At 34.9% G+C, this 22234-nt stretch overlaps 1 protein-coding gene across 14 annotated transcripts in view; it reads right to left on the reverse strand.

Moving 5' to 3' along the window:
* The window catches only part of TENM3 (teneurin transmembrane protein 3), a 1293822-nt gene that overhangs the window by 449236 nt on the left and 822352 nt on the right, over nucleotides 1-22234 (reverse strand). For all 14 annotated transcript variants that reach the window (XM_063156143.1, XM_063156142.1, XM_063156144.1 and 11 more), the window contains one exon: nucleotides 8251-8292. The gene's annotated coding sequence lies outside the window, so the exon portion shown is untranslated. The remainder of the gene's footprint in view (nucleotides 1-8250; nucleotides 8293-22234) is intronic.

Below are 22234 nucleotides of genomic sequence, written 5' to 3' on the forward strand. Positions count from 1 at the left end.
CAGTTTTCATAGCAACTGCCTGGCATTGTGCCTTGCTCAGTGAGCTTTGTACAATGTACCTGAGTCATGTAAAACCAAGTTGTCACACCCTGTCAAAAATCAATATTTTCTTCAAAGACTGAGCACTGAAGATTGCGTGTACAAGTGCAACTGATGGCACTTGTAAGTGATATGGCTTACAGAAGGCACCTATTAGCATTTTTGCATACCAGTGTAATCCAGCCTCCTCATATTTGATTATCATCATTGCAAAAGATTGCAGTCCTGAGCCTTCCCTATGAAAAAGCACTTAGTGTTGCTGAACTCTGACAGAAGGTTCACTAACCTGGACAAAATCCCATTAGGACCAGAGTCTTTAAATAATTTTAATTTTCATTTTGTAGACTATAACTCCTGAGTTCTATCATCCCATTTTTCACAGCTTCAGGTTTTCTGTGTGCATGAAATTCCCCACTGTAACCTTAAATTATTCTGTCCTTCTGGTGTTCAGTGATGGTCTCTGAGGCTTGAGCTTTATTCTCCTTCAGGGTTCATTCTTCTTCTAAATACTCATCATCCATTGCATTCTATAAAGAGAGTTCCCAGCAGTAGTTTTTAAAATAAAAGATAAAATGTTCAGTATCTGAACATTTAAGGCTCTAGTGTCAGTACCTGGAATGCCTCCTGTTGACAATGATGGTTATCACTGGGGGCAACTGAGATCTGTTCATTCTGAACTGTCTTCAGAAATCAGCCCTATCTGATTGTTCTTTCAGATCAAAAGAAATAGGAAGACAAAGTAAGCTGTGCATATTCTTTCACTCTGCACTTTGTTGTTAAAAAAGGAGGAATCCCACTAGGACCCATAAACCACTTTTAGACATCACTAATCTTTGCTATGGATCTCTATTTTTCCATTTATTGCCAGCTGACTTACTGGATTTTGATATTTTAATGACATACTGCACTGTTAGGAATTATTGTGAAAAACATAACAAAATCTAGATAGACAAAAGAGCATTTATTGCTTGAAGGGAAGTGACATGTAATTCTCAGCATTTACAGCTGAGATTAGACCATTTTTCCCACATGACAGACACGTATTCAGTAACAGAAGCACTTGCCAAAATCACACCTGGAGCTTCCATACTCAGGCATGGTTACCCTATTTTTAGGTATTTGTGGAAGGTAGCTTGTATTGCCTCTTACAGCAGCCTCAGCCTCAATCACTAAATTCATAACTACTTTCATCAACTGCAGAGTGAGCAGACCAGGCGAATAAAATTCTTCACTTTATTTTTTTTTTTCCTTTGAAAACAGCATAGTTAACATTGTTGCTGACAACTGGGGTCTGAAATACTATGTATCAAAGTTCCAGTTAAAAAACTCAAATTGTAATTGAACTGTGCAGTCACATTGAGCTTCACATGTGCTAGAGTTGCAATTTTTGGGGACTTCCACAAAACTCAGTAGGACCCTGTTGAAGATCCCTAATTTTATGCAAAAAACACATTACCCATGTGACTGGTTCATAACAAATTAATAAATTAGCATATATTGTACACTGTTTTGTAGTGTCTGACACAGCTATTATCAAGTGCATTACAATTTTAACATGGGATTTTGTACATCTGGATTTTGGTACTTAATTTAATTGTTGAGTAGTCTCAATACAACCAACCATTTCCCTAATTTCTAGTGAGTTTCACCTGGTTCACTGACTTGTGTCATTCAAATGATCTTTCCTTATTTGTTTTTCTCTATTAAAGGGAAAATCTGATCGATCACCACCTCACTGACATCCATAATGCTTCTGTTCACCTTTCTGCTTGTCTGACTATAATGTTAAAGTGAATGTTGTGAACAACATAATTTGCGCAGTAGCCTCAAGCACACTGAGCCAGTGCAAAGCCTCTTCTCAATATCTTAACTGATATCTGAACCTGACACCAGTTTGCCATCAACTCAGAAGTGTAGCATGCACGAAAATGTCCTTCCCTATCACTGTTAAATGAAGAATATGGCCCAAACTTCTTCAGACTTAATTGGAGGTCAAATTTCCCTTCCAGAAAACTCTACCCCTTCCTATAGAGATTATTAAACTACATTGAAAAATTAAAAATTCAAATGTTGTTTTCTATTTTAAACAAAACATACAGAAATCACAATTTATTAAGACAGAATCACAATTCTGGGGGAAAACATAAAGTCTTTTGTTCTTTCAAGAAAAATACTCACTTCGTTCTTTCAACAAAAATTGAATTCCACTAGCTTCTGGTTCAGCTTAAAGTACCATTGCAGGTTTTCTTGATTTCTATGCTTCCTGACTTAGCTCCCTTGGGCTATTCAGGTTAGATGGTTTCAATAGACTAAATACAAAAAAATCACAGTACAGAATCTATCACAAATTAGCCTTAAAAGTTGCTCAAAGAGCCATAACAAACCACAAGAAAGATTTTAGTATCTCAAAGGAAAATAACAAAATGCTTTTTTGAAACAGTAGTTCATTGGCTTGAAAAGTATCTAGCACACTACACAAAACACCCATGCCCTAATTAGTTCAACTGCATTCATAATATACGACAAACCCCAAGTTCTATTCAACTGTAAACATTTTTCCTGAAAAAAAATGCAGAATTTTATACATAGAAAGTAAAACATTACTATTCTACTATCCAGTTAGTATATCTTTTTTTCCAGAAGGGCAATGGCAGTATTTTCTTTTTTTTTTTAGATTTTTGCACCTGGGATATTTATTCTCTGATCTTGGACTGAACGACATCTCTCTTAAAGCCAACAAGCCATTGAATTCAAATCAAGTTTTGCCAAACAGTAAAAGGTCCTAAAAGGCAGTACTGAAAATCCTGGATTGTGCTGATGCAGCACTTCCCTAGGCACAGTGCTTTCCCCACTGCTCTGTGCTCTGGAAGGGAACCTTCAGAGGTCCCTTTGCCTGTTATCTCTGCTAATGCATCAAAGGAGAATCCTACCAATAAAGACAGAAATGGTTCCTCAGGAAAAAAGCAAGTCTTCATGTTTTAAGAAGAAGAAGGAAAAAAAAGATAATTACAGTATCATTAGGCTGAAAAAGACCTTTAAGATCGTCAAGTCCAGCTGTTAACCCAGCTCTGCCAAGCCCACCACAAACCCATGTCCTTAAGCACCACATCTGCAGTGGATACAGTTCCCAGAATAGTTCACAGTGAGTCACTTGATGGCCTGTATGCACTGGGCATCCCTGTCCTGGTGAAACAGCACTGGCTCTGCAGCTACTGTCTCCTGCTTGTGGCTGTGCCACCAGGTTGTGCTGAGGCTCAAGAGTAAGGGCTCATATTCACTTTCTGCTCTAATCCCAAGAGGTTCAGGATCTTGATTTTATGGCAAAATGCGTTTTAAGGGCTGGTTTCCATCTGAGTTTTACAAAGGAGGCATCTCTTTACTTTATTCTGCTGCTAAACAGGTTAGGCTAGACATGCTCGGGAACGGCTTAATAATCTGAAAAAAATAAGCTTGTTACTGATCAAACATCTCTGGCCACTTCTGATTAAAAATATGATGCTGATTGTGATGATAACATTAAAATTTAATAGCTTTAATATCTTCTCTGGCTTGAGAGATTGAATTAATAAATTAATACATCTCAAGGAAAGGTTTTCAACAGTAGCTGTACACTGGAGGTACACCAAATTCCCCATGACTAAGATGGTTAGAAAAATTTCCCTTGACATGGTGAAATCTGACCAGGACAGAAGAATCTTGGCTCCAATCCACATTTCCTAAAGTATTTATACAAAGCATTAGGCTAAAACATGATCCTTCCTCCTACAGCTCAGAATCTGAGGATGTAGAAGTTTTTCCACTTTCAAGGAAATACTTTTATAAAGATAGAAACTAGCACCATCACTAATCCCATCTTGGATTTTGAATGGCAAAAATGAGAAGTAGTGTGTTCAGAAAGGCAATTATGTCCAGGAATTCAGGCCTGTGAGACTCCCAGGCTGAAGTTGATTTGCATCTCAGGTCTTCAGAGGGGGACCTCAGCTTTGATGGCAGAGATTTCAAACTCTTCTTCAACCATTTCCTAAGCATGGCTAAAACTTCTATTTTGTTTGATAAATAATTTCTCACATTTGCAACTAATATGCCAAACAGTTCAGTTTTCTGCAAAGATGATATAAATGTGTAAAGATATAACAACATCCATCCAGTGACTTGGTGACTGACTGATTGCTGTAAGAAGATGACAGTTAAAAAGACTGAATATGAGACCTGTTTGTTTTTTTTTTAGGGTAACTTGAAAAAAATTATTTCCCCGGCCATGCCTCTCTACAGCTCATAAATATAGGTAGCCTGGCAAAAACTTGATAGCAATGTTTAGGAATCATATCTACATTTAAACAGTAATCACAGAGATAGTTAACTGTAGAAAAAAACCAAAGCAAACCACAAAACAAAATAATAAAGCAGTACCACCAGGGAGATGGGCCTACTATCAGCTGGGAATTCACCTCTGGTTCTCTTATCAACAATGCAAGGATTAGGGATGCTGTAATATTTAGTGCACAGACAGAGTTAAGTTACAACAGGAGAGAGTAAGCCACTGTAATCCTTACATACTAAAGGAAAAATTCCATGGATGTCCAAAAACTTATATAACCCAGTGGAAACCATAAGCTCTTTGTATTGGGGTGAGAATGTTGCAGTCTTAACAGACACTCATGCAGATTGTCATGAAAGGAAAATAAAGAAAAGAAAGGCTATGCCAATAATAACTTCTGCCCTAAAACTTTATCATTAGAACATCTATTAAATATTGAAATCTCTACTAAAAATGCAACCTTTAACACAACATACAACACCATTTGACTGTCCTGAATACAATTAATACAAAATGCTAGCATTTAAGCTAAAGAGAAGTTGAAAATAAATGATCACAAAAAAGTAATGATAAAAACTGTAGACAAAGACTTTTTGTTGAAAGTAATGTTTTGTACAGAGTTATTGATTTTAGGTTACTATTTATTGTAGTAAATGCTCATAAGAATGGTCTGGAAGAACAGGGATTTGAAACTATTAAAAACTGCAGGACTTCATTTTAATCCCTATAGTTGAGGTTTCTGCTGAGGAGTTACACTGGGAACTGCTGACAACATCAGAAACACAGACTCACTGGGAATAATGCTACAGGGCCTGCTTGGCCAATGAAACCGAGCTGGATGTTATTATGGGGAGCACCAAAAGAAGCCCAAGAAGAACCAGGAGCATCATCACAGGACAGCTGCTGCATCAGCAGCAGGAGTACTGAGGGGTTGGTCACATCGTTCAGGACACACAATGTTTCCATAGTGTACCAGCCTTGGAAATCATTTGAAGCCATTACCTACTCCTGGCTTCAGGTGTGCTGGTGAAGAGGAAGAAATTAGTTCAATTGTATTCAAACAAACAACGACAACAAAAAAAGAATGAACTAAATCACAGCATAACTGTGCATGTCTGAAGCTAGCTCTGTGTAAGAGAAGCACAGTCCATCTTCCATATAAGTATTTGTGAGATCTTGTATGTGAGCACTCATTCAGTAGGGTATGCCAGTTGGAAGATACAATGAGCTGATACTTCCTTGGGGATCATAAAAAAATATTAAAATTATCTTCTGGAAATAAAAATGAGTTTACTTAATGTTAAGATGCATGCCTATATTGCTGCCCTCATATGGTAAAGATTATCCCCTTTACTGAGCGAGATACAGTAAGTTACAGGTCAATTAGAGAAAGCTGCAGCAGGGGATATTTAGGTTTTTAAAATCAAACTGGATTCCTTCAACTTGTAATGGCCAAATGCACAATGGAAGAGAACCTCTTACATTAGTCCATTTTACAAAAACATGCTAGTTTTGGTTTTCAGGTCTAGTCCAGGGATACATTTGTGCTTCTACATAAAAGTAATTCCAAACAGCAGCAGGTACAGATATTATGAAAATAGTCTTTTAGTTTCTCTCTCATAGGAACATTACATAACACAAATTTGTGTTGGCTATTTTAGTTTAAGTACTTATTCCAGAGTAAAGGAGAAGCACATTCAAATATCTGAAAAGAATTAGAAGTTCTAATTCCCCCAAGTTTCACATATTTTATTAGAATACCATTTATACATCCCTTCCAAAGTGATGATTAAACAGATTAAATTAAATGCTAAAAATCCCAACAATTAAAGTATTTTATTTCAGTAGTGTAGACCATATGTCTACAGTAACAAATAGCCAACCAACAAATACTCTTAAGCATTCAGCTGAACCAGAATTATACATACAACCTAAAACAAATGGTATATACCTGCATTTCTCTACATATACTTTTCATTCTGAAATGAGTATGATCTAATCTAATAATACATGGTCACAAACCACATTCGATTCAAACCAAAACAAATTTAAGAACGTATCTGTAAGTAGATTTAAAAATATTTGTATAAATGGTCCTCTGGACCTTTTTAGTGCTTATTTCTCTTATGGCCATAATAAGCACAAAGTAAGATTAACTTTACTGTTTTTGCTAGGAAAATCACATTTAGAACCTACAAAGCTTTGTTAGTAAAAGCTATTTTACCTACCAGTGCAAGTCCTAAACTACATTCTGACAATAAAACATTAGGGATGACTAATACAGCATTGAGGAAGTACATGGAAACATGAAAATTCTCCATCACTTCCAGACCTTTATTTCAATATTAATTAGTTAATACTTAAAAACCAACCAAACAAACAGAAAAAAAAGAAACCCAGAAAAAAATAGCCAGTTGGTTGTTTAATATGCAAAATTAGAACTGCAAACATCTTTTCCTGGCAATACCTCTTATCTCACAGTTTCATGAGTGAGATACCATACTCCTCCTTACCTATGCCATCCTTTTGTCAGATACAAGAAAAAACTGTATTACTCAGCAATTACAGAACACACTTAAATTAAATATGACAACATAACTAGGAAATGAGAAAGGGATAAAAGCTGGTAGAAAAAAGTCTGATAATGAAGCCTTTAGTTCTGATGACTAAGTGATACAATATCTAAAGCCTTTTACAGGGTATGGAGATTTTTATTCTTTTACATAGAATGAGAGAAAGTGAGAAGAGGAGGGGGCCAGAGGAAGAAGAATCTGTGGTCTGTAAATGATCAGCACAAAAAATAAATTATGGTCAAGTAACTGAGCTTTTCTGATGTGTAAATTGAATCATTCCCACACGCTGATGTTTTATAATTAAAAGACCCTTTTCACTGTGGGAAATTTTACTGAATTTTGTATTAAAAGAAGAAACAAACCATCAATCAGGAGGAGGTAGGAGAACTCAAAGAGCTCAACCTATTAAACTTGAAGAGCGTAGTTGAATTCTGAATGACTTGCTCTAGGAAACTGTAGCTCTTTTAAGGCAGCTACTGTAAAAACATTAATGAGCAGAACACGTTTCTGATCGCTGTTCTAAAATCTTTTGTAGTCATATAGAAGAACACACACTCCATTTGGTGTCACAAGATGCAGAATATGGTTGTAAATGAACCCTTTTTGTGAGGTTCACAAGCTATAAATTACTTGATTTTGGTTACCATTGAGAAAAATCACTGAGCTAAAACCAAAGGACGAAAACCCAAACTCCGTGTACTTGCTCAATACAGTGCAGTTGCCAGGTACATACTGATCAGACAGATTAAGGTTTGCTCACAGCCAGATTGCTGCCAAATTCAAACATTTTTGAGTGGACACCATTTCAGAGTTCTGGGACCTTATGTGCTTTCAGCTGTGTTGAGATCACAGCTAAAAATGACATTTTCAAATTATTAACCAAAAGAGGAGTATCATCAAAAAGCATCACAATATGGCACACATAGGCAACAGTAGTTTCTTGCGAAAACTTGAGAATGCTCACAACAGATTTAATAAGTCATTTTGAGAATTTTATAATTTATTCAATTATGTTCTATCCTTGATGAATCTGGTACCAAGACAGAGAGTTTATCATTCTGGATATTCCTTCATGAACAAGGCATTTATTGATCTCCTAAAGATTGTGCTCTGTCTATTTTTCCCTGCTACTAGTTTTGGTGTACACTGTTATTGCAGCAACAATAAATTAGATACAGCAGCATAAACTATTGATAATGGACAGGGCACTAGAAAAGTGCATATACTTCCATCAGTTAGACAATGGTGTGCCATTTTAAAAACACAAATGCAATACATAGGTCCCACCAGAGCTTGAGGCTAGAGGATGTTTGATCTTACCTTCAGCTTTCCATGGGAGTAGATCTCTAATGAGCCAAGAATCTGCAATGAGAACAGATTATGAAGATCTTGGTCAAATATTTTCATTTTGTAATTGTTTAATGATCATTACAGAATACCTTGGTAGATTGAAAAATCCAGACAAGATATGATAGATGATATTTTTTTATTCTTCATTATTATTTTCCTCTTTGCATTGTGATATATGGTATGGTCATACACTGTGTGTCTTTCCTAAAGTCTAAATGAGATGCAGATTATCTGTAATAAAATATTTATTATAGCTACTGCTGGACTGACATGTTACTACACTTGTAAAATGCAATTTTATTTCTCTGAACCATATGGAAGTGTTGATTGCATGTTGAATACTAAATGTAAAAATGGCATTTTGGAGATCCATGTTCATTATACCTCATTTACTTTCACATATGAATCCTTCAGGTCACACATGAAAATGTTCTTTCCTTTCTGCCACTGTGAAAAAAAGATCATGTATTCTGAGAATTAAGAGAAAGGTCTACCTAACTTTAGCACAGCTGACATGAATTTTCAATTGCAATTTTTTTGATGTATGAAACAGTAAATGTACTATAAATGCCACTGCTATAGCTTTGCAAAGCCAACGTATTTAACAGTAATAAACATAAAACATATGGAAAAGATAATCATTATTTTTTAAAGAAAAACAAACATAATGGCACTTAGAATATATACAAAGAACCATTTTCACAGAGTATTTTTCATAAGCATTGCAAGCTTACAGTGTTCTTGAGTAAACTATAAAATGATTTTTTGATTTTAATAATCAGGAAGTTGGGAGTATTTCACATATAAAGACGGAGCTTTTGTAAATTAAATGAAGACATGGAATAAAGCTCTTGCCGCTAACAAAAGAATCTGAAAATCTTGTTTCAGTCTTATCTTTTTCACATTCCAGTAAAGTTCACATTGTAACATCTGCCAAAAAGGGAAGGAGAAAAGGGTACAGTATATCTTGAAATGAACAGCCACAATTTTTTGTTTCTAGAACTCCTCTTCAAACAAGAATCAAAACAGACTGCACAATTTTTCTCTGAGCCTTTAATGAAGCTGTGATTACACAAGTGATAAGAATAAGTTATGATGATGGTTGGAATGTAAAAAAATTGCACACTTCCTTTATTTGTGTAAATACTTTTCCCCCATGACAAAAGGTTTTCATTTCATTGTGCTGTCAGCATTTCAAAAATCTGGTATGAAGGTGTATTTCAACTATATTTTTTTTATTTCCAGCCTAATAGGTCAAGTGTAAAAGTTGAGTATTTTCTGGGGTTTATTTCTGTTTAAAGGTATGAGTTTAACTGACTGACCCAGGAATTAAAAGGAGTGGTATCAATACAATCCAAATAATGGTAGTGTACTTGTTTTGTCTGGAAGAGTTTTCTGAAAAGAATTTTCTTCATAGTAGCTAACAGTGAGCCAGCTGGCAGTACACAAGGATTTGGAAGATGACAGCTGACCAAAGGGATATTCCACACCATATGAGATTGTGCTCAGCCAAAAAAGCTGGGGAAGGAGAAGGAGGAAAGGATGATCAGAGTCATGGTACTCTCTTCCCAGATAAGTGCTATGCATGATGCAGCCTGGATTTCTTGCAAATGGCTAAACATCTATCTGCTGATGAGAAGTAATGCATGAATCCCTTACTTGGCTTTGTTTGTGCTCAAAGTTCCTGCTTTACCTATTAAACTGTCTCTATCTCATGAGATGTCTCAATTTTAACCTTCTGATTCCACTTCCTGTCTCACCTGGGGACAGTGAGTGCCTGCATGGAACTGGGTTAATCCAGAACAAGCAGGAAAGCAATTCTAAATATTGTCTCCAAACTTCTGACAGGCAGAGATTAAGAGGATAAGCATCCTATTTATAACTTCTGGAAAACAGGGTAAATACTACATCAGATTGTAAGACTGATTTACTCTACAGCCTGAAAAGTGGGTGGATATTGGATCTGTGCATCCAAGTTCTATCTGAACCCTGAAAAGCATTTCCTATGGTATCTGTAAATACAAAACTGGGCAATAAAAGTGAGTGAAAACTATATGTTATTGAGGCACAATATATATCTCCCTAAGTTTAAATCCTGGACTGTAAATATATTTTTTCAAATATATGTGCAGACATAAATACAAATGAATACACAGCTTGACTGTACAGACAATATAAATGTAAAAGAAGATAAATACTAAAAATATAATTGTAGCAATGTAAGGGCAAGGTATTGAAAATCTAAAGGCTCTATACCAAAAATGCTCTCGTTCATGATGAACAGTTATCACATCATTGAGTCACACTGTGTGAGAAACTCTGAGTTCAGTGTAAACTCAACTACACAACTACAAAACTACACAATTACAAAAAACCTTCCCAACTGAGTGTCTAAGCATGTGTCCTCAGAGTACTTGCACCATAGACCTTAACAAAGCCTGCACTTGAACCCCAGACAAAAAAAGAGTGTAGGCAAACCTGAAATACTCATCCTTGTGTTTTCTATTTATGTTATCACTTGCAGGAAGAAGTTCTAAGCTATGGTTTTACAACTGTCAATAAAAGTATTTTAATTTAAGAAAATGCATAAAAAATTCTCTGCTCTCTTGAATATTTCCTTTATCTAGATTTAGATGATCTTGTGTTCAAAGTTCTTCCCTTCCTGATTCCATTTCTTAGGTGCTTAACTGTCCTGATTCACTTAATAAGCATTTCTGAATATATTCTTAGCATTGCACACTTGAAAGTCAAGCTTGGTGACACTCACTGTCAACATATTTAACTCCCTTTGATGCTCTGATCTTCATTTACTGGAGCGTGATCAAAGAGTGCTGCACTCAGAAACACGGGAAGGAAAACTGGAAATAGCAGCCAAAATGCAACAAATAGCAACACAGGCTCATCCCTGATCAGCTCTAAGGTGCTCAGATGTGGAATTCATCAGTTGCACCTGATTCAGTCCAAATAAGCCATGTGGTGGTTTTAAAAGGAAACGCACTCTTTGGCAGTTAATCTATAGTAGCTCAGCTCATGCAACCTGAGCTCTCACAACACACCTGGGAAAAGTCTCCCAGCACTGTGCAAGGTATTGGTGTCTAAGAAAATGAAGTTGTTTCTATCAAAGTCTGTAAAAGGCCAATCTTCAACAAGAAAATTTAAATTGCATCCAATTGTTTCTAACTAGGTTCTGGAAGAAGACAACAGAAAATAATGTCCAATGACTGTGGTTCAGGCAACAGGGCAGCAATACGGCTGCCTCCCCTCAGAAGCCTTTCCAGAAGGCAGCAGGTCTCACTACATATAGAACACATGGAGTTAGGCAATGGCACTTGGCTTCCAGCAGACAACCAGACAGTGATTCTTGCTTACTACTCATCAGTGGAATGTTTATTACACATTCTCAGATGGAACCTTTCATCCCAGGGAAAAAATGGAAAATAGAAGAGATGGAAAACATCAATTCTATTTCATGTTAAAAAAATGACTCCAAAAAGCTTATAAAACTTTACTGCTGCCTGTCAGATAAAACACTGAAATGATCCAGCACATCCTATCTGTTTGACTATCAACTTTAAAGATCTACCAGCTTGGAACTTGAGTGATTATATTGCTATGCTAACATCTAAGAGAAAGATATATTGTTTTGAACTGGGGAAGAATACCTAGCACATCAGAAAAATAATTTCCAGTTTCAGGACACTGAACTGCAACTTCATTCTGTTTTGCTCTGTTATATGATGAGATGGTAAAAACAGGTAGTGAGTTTTCCCACATAAACAATCTTTCTCTGCTTTTGTTGATAAGACTTAAAAACCCAAAGCAACAATGACTCAAGTTTTTGTAAATTGAGGAGCTAGATTAGTTAGATAACAACATCAACTCTACATAATGCTATCTCACTTATCTATGGCACAGAAACTAAGCAGGTAAGAACCTTCTCACAAAATGGGGTCCTCCACATAGAACAAGTTACACAGAACAGAACAGATCGGGCTAGACACCAAGCACCAAACCAAAGAAGCACCCTGACTACTTCTGTGACTAGTCCTCTTTTTAAGTTGTATTTAAGCCATGTTCCTAGATGCACCTGGGAAAAGTCCTGAGCCAAAGATAATGTAGAGCACTTTTATTTCCTAATTTATTGAGTTGAATCACTGGCAAATTGATTCAAAGTTCTTAGTAACAAACTAATATAAACAGCCAAAAATTGCAGTTCTGTGGAGAATAAATAATACCAGGTTCTCAGAACCAGCCTTATGCAGTATGAATGGATGGACCTTACACCTGTTGTGATAAACAATAACCTGTTGCAATAATCCCAGCTGTGCGAGGATCCAGGGACCACAGTGGTAAGAGAAGCTTTGATGTAAAGGACTAGCTCTGATGTAGAGGACTGTCAAAAACTGAAAGGCTGAGTGATAACCTGAGATCTAGGAAAATCCACCCAGGTAAAATTCATGTAGAAATTACAAAAAAATACACCCAAAATTAAAAAACATAGTTATAGTTCTGTGCAAGGTGCTCCAGGATGACCCTGCTTAAACAGGGACCAGATGGCTCACTGCAGCTTCTTCCAACCTTACCTAGTCCTGGACTCTGTGACATCCATCCATCCATCCATCTATCTATCTATCTATCTATCTATCTATCTATCTATCTATCTATCTATCTATCTATCTATCTATCTATCTATCTATCTATCTATCTATCTATCTATCTATCTATCTATCTATCTATCCATCTATCTATCTATCTATCTATCTATCTATCTATCCATCCATCCATCCATCCATCCATCCATCCATCCATCCATCCATCCATCCATCCGTCCGTCGATATATAAGACTTTAATCATACATACAGTTTATACAACAAACATAAATGGAAAAATATGCATAAAATACTACAGTTATGTATAACTAGATATATATGTCTATATTTGTATAAATCTAGTTTTATACGTCTTCAATTATATATAACAACAACGGGATTGTTCTGTACAAAATTCTTACATTGACGTTTGTGTGAAAAAAACCAAACACTCTGTAGCCACATATTTTTTATAACCTTGTCACAGTAAAACCCAATAACAGAACAGTATATTAGTAATTATGATTTACCACCCTCTACACAAAACCACATTTTTTATTTAATTGCAACAGAAGTATATCTATATGATCTCTATGGAACTTCAACATGCTGTTAATTAATTTGGTTATTAACAGTGATGTGCATTCACTAGAGCTCATGACACTAAATTTGAACAGTTTTGAAAGAGAGCCTTGGAATATGCAACATTTTAACCTCAACATGTAATTACTTAGAAACTATGTACTTCACTGCTGAATGACTGCTGGGTTTTTTTCTTAAAGGTTGTTTAGTGCTTTTTCAAGGTCTATGATACCCTTTTCCACAGAACAGATTCTTAACATAATATTTTCGTGTTCACAGTGCTACTGGTAAAACCTGCTGAGATGCTATGAAGATGCCAGCTACCTGTCATACATGCTTAAAATAATTGGTATCACAGGAAAAGTAACACAAGAAGAAGCATCATTAAAGAGCAGGTCTCTCTGTGATATAATGCAAAACATATGTTAAAAATATGTGTAATAATTAGAGCACTGTCCATCCGTCTTCATGTCAAGCCTGGCACAGCTGAAACTATTTGTAAGTATGAAGTTCATGCTACAATACTGGCTCCTTTGAACATAAGACCTCTTTTTTCAATTATATGTTCACCCATACCATGCAAATTTTTCACATTGTCCCACACAAAGTCCATTATCCACACCAAACAGGAAAACAGACTATACTTTTGCTATGAAATATCTATTGGATTTTTTAAAATAGAAAATATAGAGTAAAACATGGAAAAAAAGAGGATAAATGCAAAAGAATTTAAGAGCAGAAAGGATATTTAATTGCTTAAATTACTGTAAAAAAGACTACAATAATTTATACACTTTTACTAGCTTTTCAACAAAGCTCTGAATAAGTATAAACCAAAAATGTCCCTCAGCTTTTCTACATGAATTTATTTCTTAAACAGAAAAATGGTTTTTGTGTTTACACAGTATACAAATATTTTTGCTGCTGATGCCAATTCTGGCAAGGTGGTGCATGCAAAAGTCCATATATATTCTTGAAAAAGCAAAAAGAGGACTGCAATGAGAAGGCAATGTTGAGGAATATAAATACTGCATCTTTACTATACTTAAAGTTTCATAATTATAATTATTAAATGCAAAAATATATTTTCTGCCTTTCCCTTGATTGTGTTCCTATAGATCATAATGAATATTCACAGGAAGCTGAGAACAGCCAATGTGCATAGAATGAAGGATATGATGAGCATATATGACCATAGATTACCACTGAATGTTTAGCAGAATAAATTTTGGCAGTTTTGAGAGAATATATTTGAAAGCCAGTTGTCAGAGAATTTTAGTACTTTAAAAAGTCTAAAATCACAAATAATTGTCAATGAAATGGGGTCTGGCTTTTAAAGGAACTCCATTCATCACTGATTAATGAAATAATTACTTTTTCAATAAATTTTGAGATTAAATTCTGGCTCAGCAAAAGTAGTGCTATTAAGAAGAGACAACAAGAAGCAGAAAATTATGCTTTGGAATACCAGGACCCCTGCTGTTAGACCCCAATGCTGATCCCAGCCAAAGTATTCAACATGAAGTGTTTTCTGTCCCCTCAATCCAGCTTCCAGCATTACTCACAGTGGTACATTGATTTCACCAGTTCCTGTGTTTAAACCAGACATATTAACACACAGTAATTACTTCAGACTCTTAAGTGCTATTTCAAAATGTCAAACTCTCTTCTTCCATTTCAGATTCACAAGTGGCATTATTTTTCTATTATGCTTCTTCTATGTATTATATGTGTGATATCTACTTAACTATTTCTACTGAACTTATAAATTGTAATGAACAACAAATTTTCAAATAATTTAATTGGGATTATCATGTATTTCTACCAACTTTGCAAGTTGTGCAGAAATATAATCACTGTCTGGTAGGTGATCAGGTTAGTACTAGGTAAGTTGTAATTAGAACAGAAAATTCAGTAATAACTGCTGTCATATATTTTAGAAGTAACTTAAAAGGTTCAAATAAAAATTAATAGAAGACAGTAAAATGAAATTTATTCTTTTCAAAGATTTCTTGCAATGGATGTCACAAAAGTAATAACCAAGGCTAAGTTAGTTTTGAAATACACAAAGTCAAAGGAGACCTTTTTCACTAAACCCAGAGATAACCGCCCTGGGCTAAACCTGTGCGTGGTTTTGGATGCAACGTCCTTTGCATCTCTTTTTATTTTTAAAGTTCTTTTAGGAAGGTGTAAACCAGTGAGGATGAGCAAAGAGGGCTAAGCTTTTAAAGGTTTTGATGGTCTGCTCTTCAACACCTATAACTGGATTTACTGAAAGAAACCAAGTAAGATATTTAAAAAGCTTATGCTGAACCACAAACATATGCCTAAAGCATACATTTTTAAAATCAAACTTTCTAATAGTACTTTGCAAGGATGTAAATATTGTCCCCAGATTATTCTGGGAAGTTTTGAATAAAATATGTAAAAGAGGGTAGGCCTTTAAATCCAGTAAGTGCTTTGGGGGAAACTAATGCTCTAGGCAAATACGATTCCTGATAGGAAATGGTGGAATATAACTGCTTTTGTCAACCTTGGACACTTAGTGACTAAATATCAAAAAAAAAGTCAATATTACACCAACTGTGCACTTAACTATGGTGTTTCTGTGCTCACATAGAGAACTCAAAAATCAATTAATTGTGTGAGAGATACAATCCCTTCAGAATTCAGCCAATTCACTGATTTATTAATGCTATTGATTACACTGAACTAAATATGCAATATGAAGACCTGCCATGTCAAAATGTAGCTCACAGTTTCCAGGTTAAAAATTTGATTTTTCTCTTTATCCTTCTTTTCTTTATCCTTGAGACTAACTCTACTACTATAAATTGGAATTCTGTGAAGAGATCTATGCCACTCATATTTCTATAAGTCTGCAGAAAAGTGCTTGATACTGCCTTTTACTTTCATACTTAAATATTTATACACAGAAACCCCTTTTCTAAGATCTGAGACAAGATGGACACAAAATATAATTGCAATTAGAGATACGCTGAGCTTCCAGAAAAAATATGTCTGGAGACTAAGTCATGAAGAATACCTGCTGATTCCAAGGTAGTGTAGGTACTTAACTCACCTGCATGCTGTGCATCTAGTTACTGTTTGTATTTCACAGGAGAGATCTATTACCCATATCAATAGTGGGCAACCAATTATAACCAGAAGATATTACTTCAGCTATCATAATATATTAGATTGCAAGTGGCAGATCATGAAGATGATCTACAATAATTAGAGCAAACTGACAGCACGTTATGCACATGTGTGATTAATCAGAAAACAACATTAAGTGCAAAAAAATCAACATTCACTGCCACATTAGGCAGGCTGGAGTCTTCACCTTCCTCCTGCAGTTTGCAGTGACAGGAACACCGAAAACCAACTTTCATTGTTTACACAAAAGTACTAATGCTTCTGCTTATGAATTACGATTTTTACTGCCAGAATTCCTATTCTCCTAATGGCAAATACGTTGTGTACATCTCTAGGGTAAATCACATTATTATGAGTAAAATACCAATAGAAAAGAAGGCAAAAAATATATGTTTGTTTCAGTGCAAAATTTCATCTATTCTGAAAAAATCCTTACAGACTATATGTAACTTGTGTCTTTTTATTGGTCTGAAATGGTTTAAAAAATTCATGTTTCCTATAAAACAAAGCAAAGTCTGATTAATCTTTTTCAATACAGATTTAATTAATACAGGCAAGAATGAGCATGTTCAGCTGGAATGTGGGAAAACAACTATGTTTCAAAGGATTTTTAGATGAGATTTCTTGTTATGTGTACATTCAGCATTAGAAACCCAATACAGGTGTCTGTGCACTGAGGTATATAGAAAATAGGTATATAGAAAATACATTGGCAGCAAAGAAATTACAGTCAATTAGAGTCAATCTCTACTAAATTAAACTCTTTCATCATCACTGAACTTATGGTGGTGAATACAGTCAAGTGCTGTCAGAAGATGCCATATACCAGGTATTTATAGTAGGTATTATATTTTATATCTACTTTATCTTCCTACAGATAATATAAAGATTTCTGTAACTACATAATTAAGTATATTTTCTGATCTCCATATTTTAGTCTTACCAAAAACAAGGGTAAGAAGGGTATTTGAAGAAATAGGGCTTGATTTCTGGATGCTTCTTTCATGCACATTTGGGGTATCTTAAAAGACAAAAGAATTATTATGCCATGGCATAACTGGCATGGCATTTGATTTCATTTCTTCATGTTGAAAGATAACATATCTTTCATTATTTGATTCTCCATTGATATTAATGAATTTTTTTCTGCTAATCTGAACTAACTTCTTAGACATAGCTATATAATAATATGTAGGACTAACAGAGATGTCCTGAAAATGTCACAACTCCACCAAATTTGAAACCCAAACAAAACCCTGAGAAAACCAATACTGCCTCATATCACTTGCAGTCTGAAAATTTGCATTTAGGAAACAGGTGACACTAGAAAGTAGAGTGAATACAAATTGAAGGATCAAAATGAAGACAATTCAGTTTTAACACTCCTTGGTGTTCATTTTGTAGGCAAGTTTACATTCAGTTATATAGTATTATAGAAAAAATTTATCTAACTGTCCAGGGCCCAAGTATATTCCATATAATTATAGAATGGTTTGGGTTGGAAGAGATCTCAAAGAATCTAATTCCAACCCCCTGTCATGGGCAGGGATGTCACTCACTAGATCAGGCTGCTCAGGACACCATCCAACCTGGCCTTGAACACATCCTTCCTTACCATAATGATTTTTAAAGATATTCTATTTTCCTCGCATAAAGAACAAGAAATTAAAGGTTCCTTATTTCAGTTGCGTAGTGTGGCAGTATCAGGGTGGCAATTCTACATTAATGCAATTTACCATTTCTCACCTCAACATTATCGATTAAGGGTACCTTAAAAGGTCCATCCTTACTGTACTGCAATCTCCTTTATTAAAAGGGGTATTGAGGATTTCTCTGGGACCATATAATTCAAGAGTCCTCTCTGATAAACTGTTTCATTAGGGACAGCTATTGGTTTGAAACAGATGTGAATGGTGTTCGCAGAAGAAGAATGAATGAAATGGTGTCAATAAATACAACACAGTCTATGTGGGAATAAATATCCCTTTCTGTACATTCAAAACAGTGGATTCTAAATTCTGCTTCAAAAAAAGAATAAAAGACCAATTGTGGCTAGTTCTCTGAAAACACTAGCTTGCAACCCCAGCCAAAAAAAACCAGAATTAGAACATCGGAAATTATTAGGGGCCAAAAAAACCAGAATTAGAACATCGGAAATTATTAGGGGCGAAAAAACCCAAATGAACCAAAAAACAGAGAAGGAAACTTTTTTTAATGCAATAGATCTATACACTTTATCTTCACATTCAACACTGAATTTATGATCACTATATCTCAAAAGAAACTCAAAAAACCCAAAAAAAAAAATCCCCATAAGATCTAGGAAAGAGGCAAAAAAAAAAAAAAAAAAAACACCAAAAAAAAACCCCCAGGAAGAATATAGAGGGATTTTGAAGTCATTCCATATAAGAAGATGGTGGAATGGACCAGAGCTCATTGGCTTGAAAGAGACATAATTGAAGCATTTGATAAAAGGAGTCTTCTTTCCTATTCATTGGAATAGGAATCTTTCAGTTCTAATACTACAAGAGGTTCTGACAAACAAAAACAATGGTTTGCTAAAGAGATACATAATTTAATTGTGCAAGTCACCATCACAAGATAACACACTGCAAAAGCAGGAATAACAATTCAAAAGGTCTAGTGGAATCATTAATACATATTGAGCACAACCTGAGTCTGACCTCTGACACAACAAGACTCCAAGGCACTGCCTGCCTGGAGATGTTTATGTACTCTTCAGAAGTCTCTTCTTCCACTCAATGTGTTTGTATCTCATGCATCAAAAGTGAGACCAACCTGCCCCTCTGTTTAATAAAATACTTGTTTTCTTTCTGGAAATAGGAAATGCAGTAGCCCTCATTCATCACCATTAGTGAACTGATAGGATGCCACATTAACTGAGTTCATTGTAATAGGTAAGGAATTGTCTGAAGGCAAGATAGCTGACAAAGTGGTGAAAGCCATACATGGATGAGTTTCTCAGAGCCTGAATTTTCAGTTATGTGATTTAATATTTTCATTAGTGGTCTTGCTAGGAAAAATAGTAGGAGCATGCTGATGACATTTATGGATGATACAGTATAAGCAGAGCTGCTCCAATACAGAAGATGACTGTCAGATCATACAGGAAAGAGTGGATGACCTTGAATACTGGTGTAGTAGAAATGGGATGATGTTTACCAATAAGGATTATACATAAACAATATTTCTGTTAGGAACTAGAAGCTTAACATCAGGAAACAACTGAGAAGAATCATTTATAATGGTTGTTTTCAAGACAACCATACACCTTGATGTAACACAGTAAAAGCTAATAAAACAGTAAAGGTTAATAAATTCTTAATCCTTTTCAGTTATACTTTCAGTTCTCTGTTTTATCCTGAAACTTCCATAGTTTGATGTATTCAGACTTTCTAATTTTAAGTTGCAAAATAACCACCTCCAATGTCATCAATAACCCAGTAACTCTTTGCTCATATAATAAGCATACCAATCTGAGAAATGTTTCTTAGGTTGTAACAGACTTCTGTCCCTGAAAAAAGCATTTTTCAATACTGAAAAGCTAAAGACAAGGCAGATCTTATGAATGTATAAAAAATGCTGATCTTTTAAAGATAAATCTGAATGTCATATAGGAAATAATTTACCATCTGGAATACTTATGGCTTCTTATGCCATTTGCCTTGGAATGCTTTTGCATTCATTAGGAAATCCCAAGGCTTATTTTGTAACACTAATTTATTTTTCGTCACCACTTTCAATTGTTAATTCAATTATGACAAGTGATTTTATTCAATAAATATTAGATGCAGAAGTCTAAATGAAATACAAATCACATCATTGAGAGACAGAAGACATAAATGTCATGGTATGTCATTTGCATGTTACTTACAAATTGTGAAAGCTCCCCCAAAACTTTTAGCGAGAACTAGGGAGGGCTCAGGTGCTACTCTCAAGAAATCTGATTTATTTCATGGAATTGGCTGTACATACTTGCTCTGTTCTTTTATTCTTACCATGCAACTTCTACAGAGAGTGGCTTTGGAAAGATATTTCTGCAAAATCAGACACCAAATTCAGCACAGCAAAACGGAACTGTCTGAACTGTCAGTCTTACACTTATGGGTTTTGGGTAATTGCATTAATTTATTTTTCTTCTTATCCATTGTTGCCAAAAAATAGTTACATTGAAAAATATCTTCTAAGTAGAATTTCAAAAGTGCATGTATTATAGAGTTTAATACTAGACTTTTATAGTGTATTGAAAACATATTTACACACACATACACAGAATGTCATGCACAGTATATAGGATGGTTTTATCTTGACTAACGTAAAAGTTTTTTCCCCTTCAGTTCAACAATGTTTCAACTTCAATTTCATTTGAAAGAAAGGACTTCAGCCATGAAAATTACCAGCTGAAGTTCTGTCGATTTTTGCTACTAATATAGGAGTATGAAATGTGTCTCTGATTCAATATTCATGCTTTGTTATGTTGGTCAGCAAGTTATCGAGTATTCTCAGTATGATTAATTTTTTTTTTCTTCAAGAAAGAGACAAATTTTTCTAGTAAAGTTCAACTCAGGACAGCAAAATGACATGTAGGATAGGTTTGTAATTCAGTAGTCTGAAACCTAATTAACTTATTTCCTGTGGCAGAAAGTATAGACTCAATGAAAGAAAATACTCTGGATGAATTATGAATAATTATGTAAACGTGATATGCTACCAATACACAACTATAATAGTTATAAAAAAATGTTTCCGTACTCTTTAAAAATTCCTTCACGAAAATACTTCAGGTACACAGAATTCTTCACAGTCACTTTGAATATAATTTCATTCCATGACATAAAATAATTTTAGACCTTATATAGAGACTTGATATTGTCATGCATAACTGATAAATTACTTTAAAAACAGGCCGCATTCTATGGCATTCTTCAAGTAAATGCCTAAGAATGAGAAGTAAGATCAAGTTATTTTAATAGTATCCAAAGTCAAGTTGAAATTTCTTGTTTTCAACTGAAGCCTCTGAATCAGGGATTGATTCTTCAGTGTTTAGTATTTTTTCATCACTAAATTCTGTGCTTTTTTGAGGAATTGCTATCAATAGCTAAGTTTTAATTTCTGAAGAAGGCCAGACACCTTTAGAACTCTCCATATTTGTACAACTTTAAAGTAATGCGGGGATATTTTCACTATCATAAATTTGTATATAATCCTATTTTGAGCAGTCTTTATAGTTTATTGATTCTTAGACCGTGTGATGATGCTGGTTTAAAATGGAACTATCCATCCAGTAACATAAATTAGACAACAATTTTTTTTTTGTGTACTGCAAAATACTCATATTTAATCTTAAATGTATTTGGAAAATCAAGGAGCAAATCACAGTCTAATCTGCTAAAACCACACTAATGATTTATCACATTCTGTGTAAGAAAATTAACAGAACAAAATAATAGCCCCTCAGGAATGGTGTCAAAACACTGGACATACCTTTGCAAACTTTATCAGATCAATAAAAATATTTCTGAAGGCAGTAGAGTGAGAAAGAATCTCTGTTAAACTTCATACATGCAGACTGAAAGCAGCTCAGCAAAAACAGACCAAAAAC

Source organism: Melospiza melodia, chromosome 5 (genome assembly GCF_035770615.1).
Source record: "Melospiza melodia melodia isolate bMelMel2 chromosome 5, bMelMel2.pri, whole genome shotgun sequence".
NCBI classification, from domain to species: Eukaryota; Metazoa; Chordata; class Aves; order Passeriformes; family Passerellidae; genus Melospiza; species Melospiza melodia.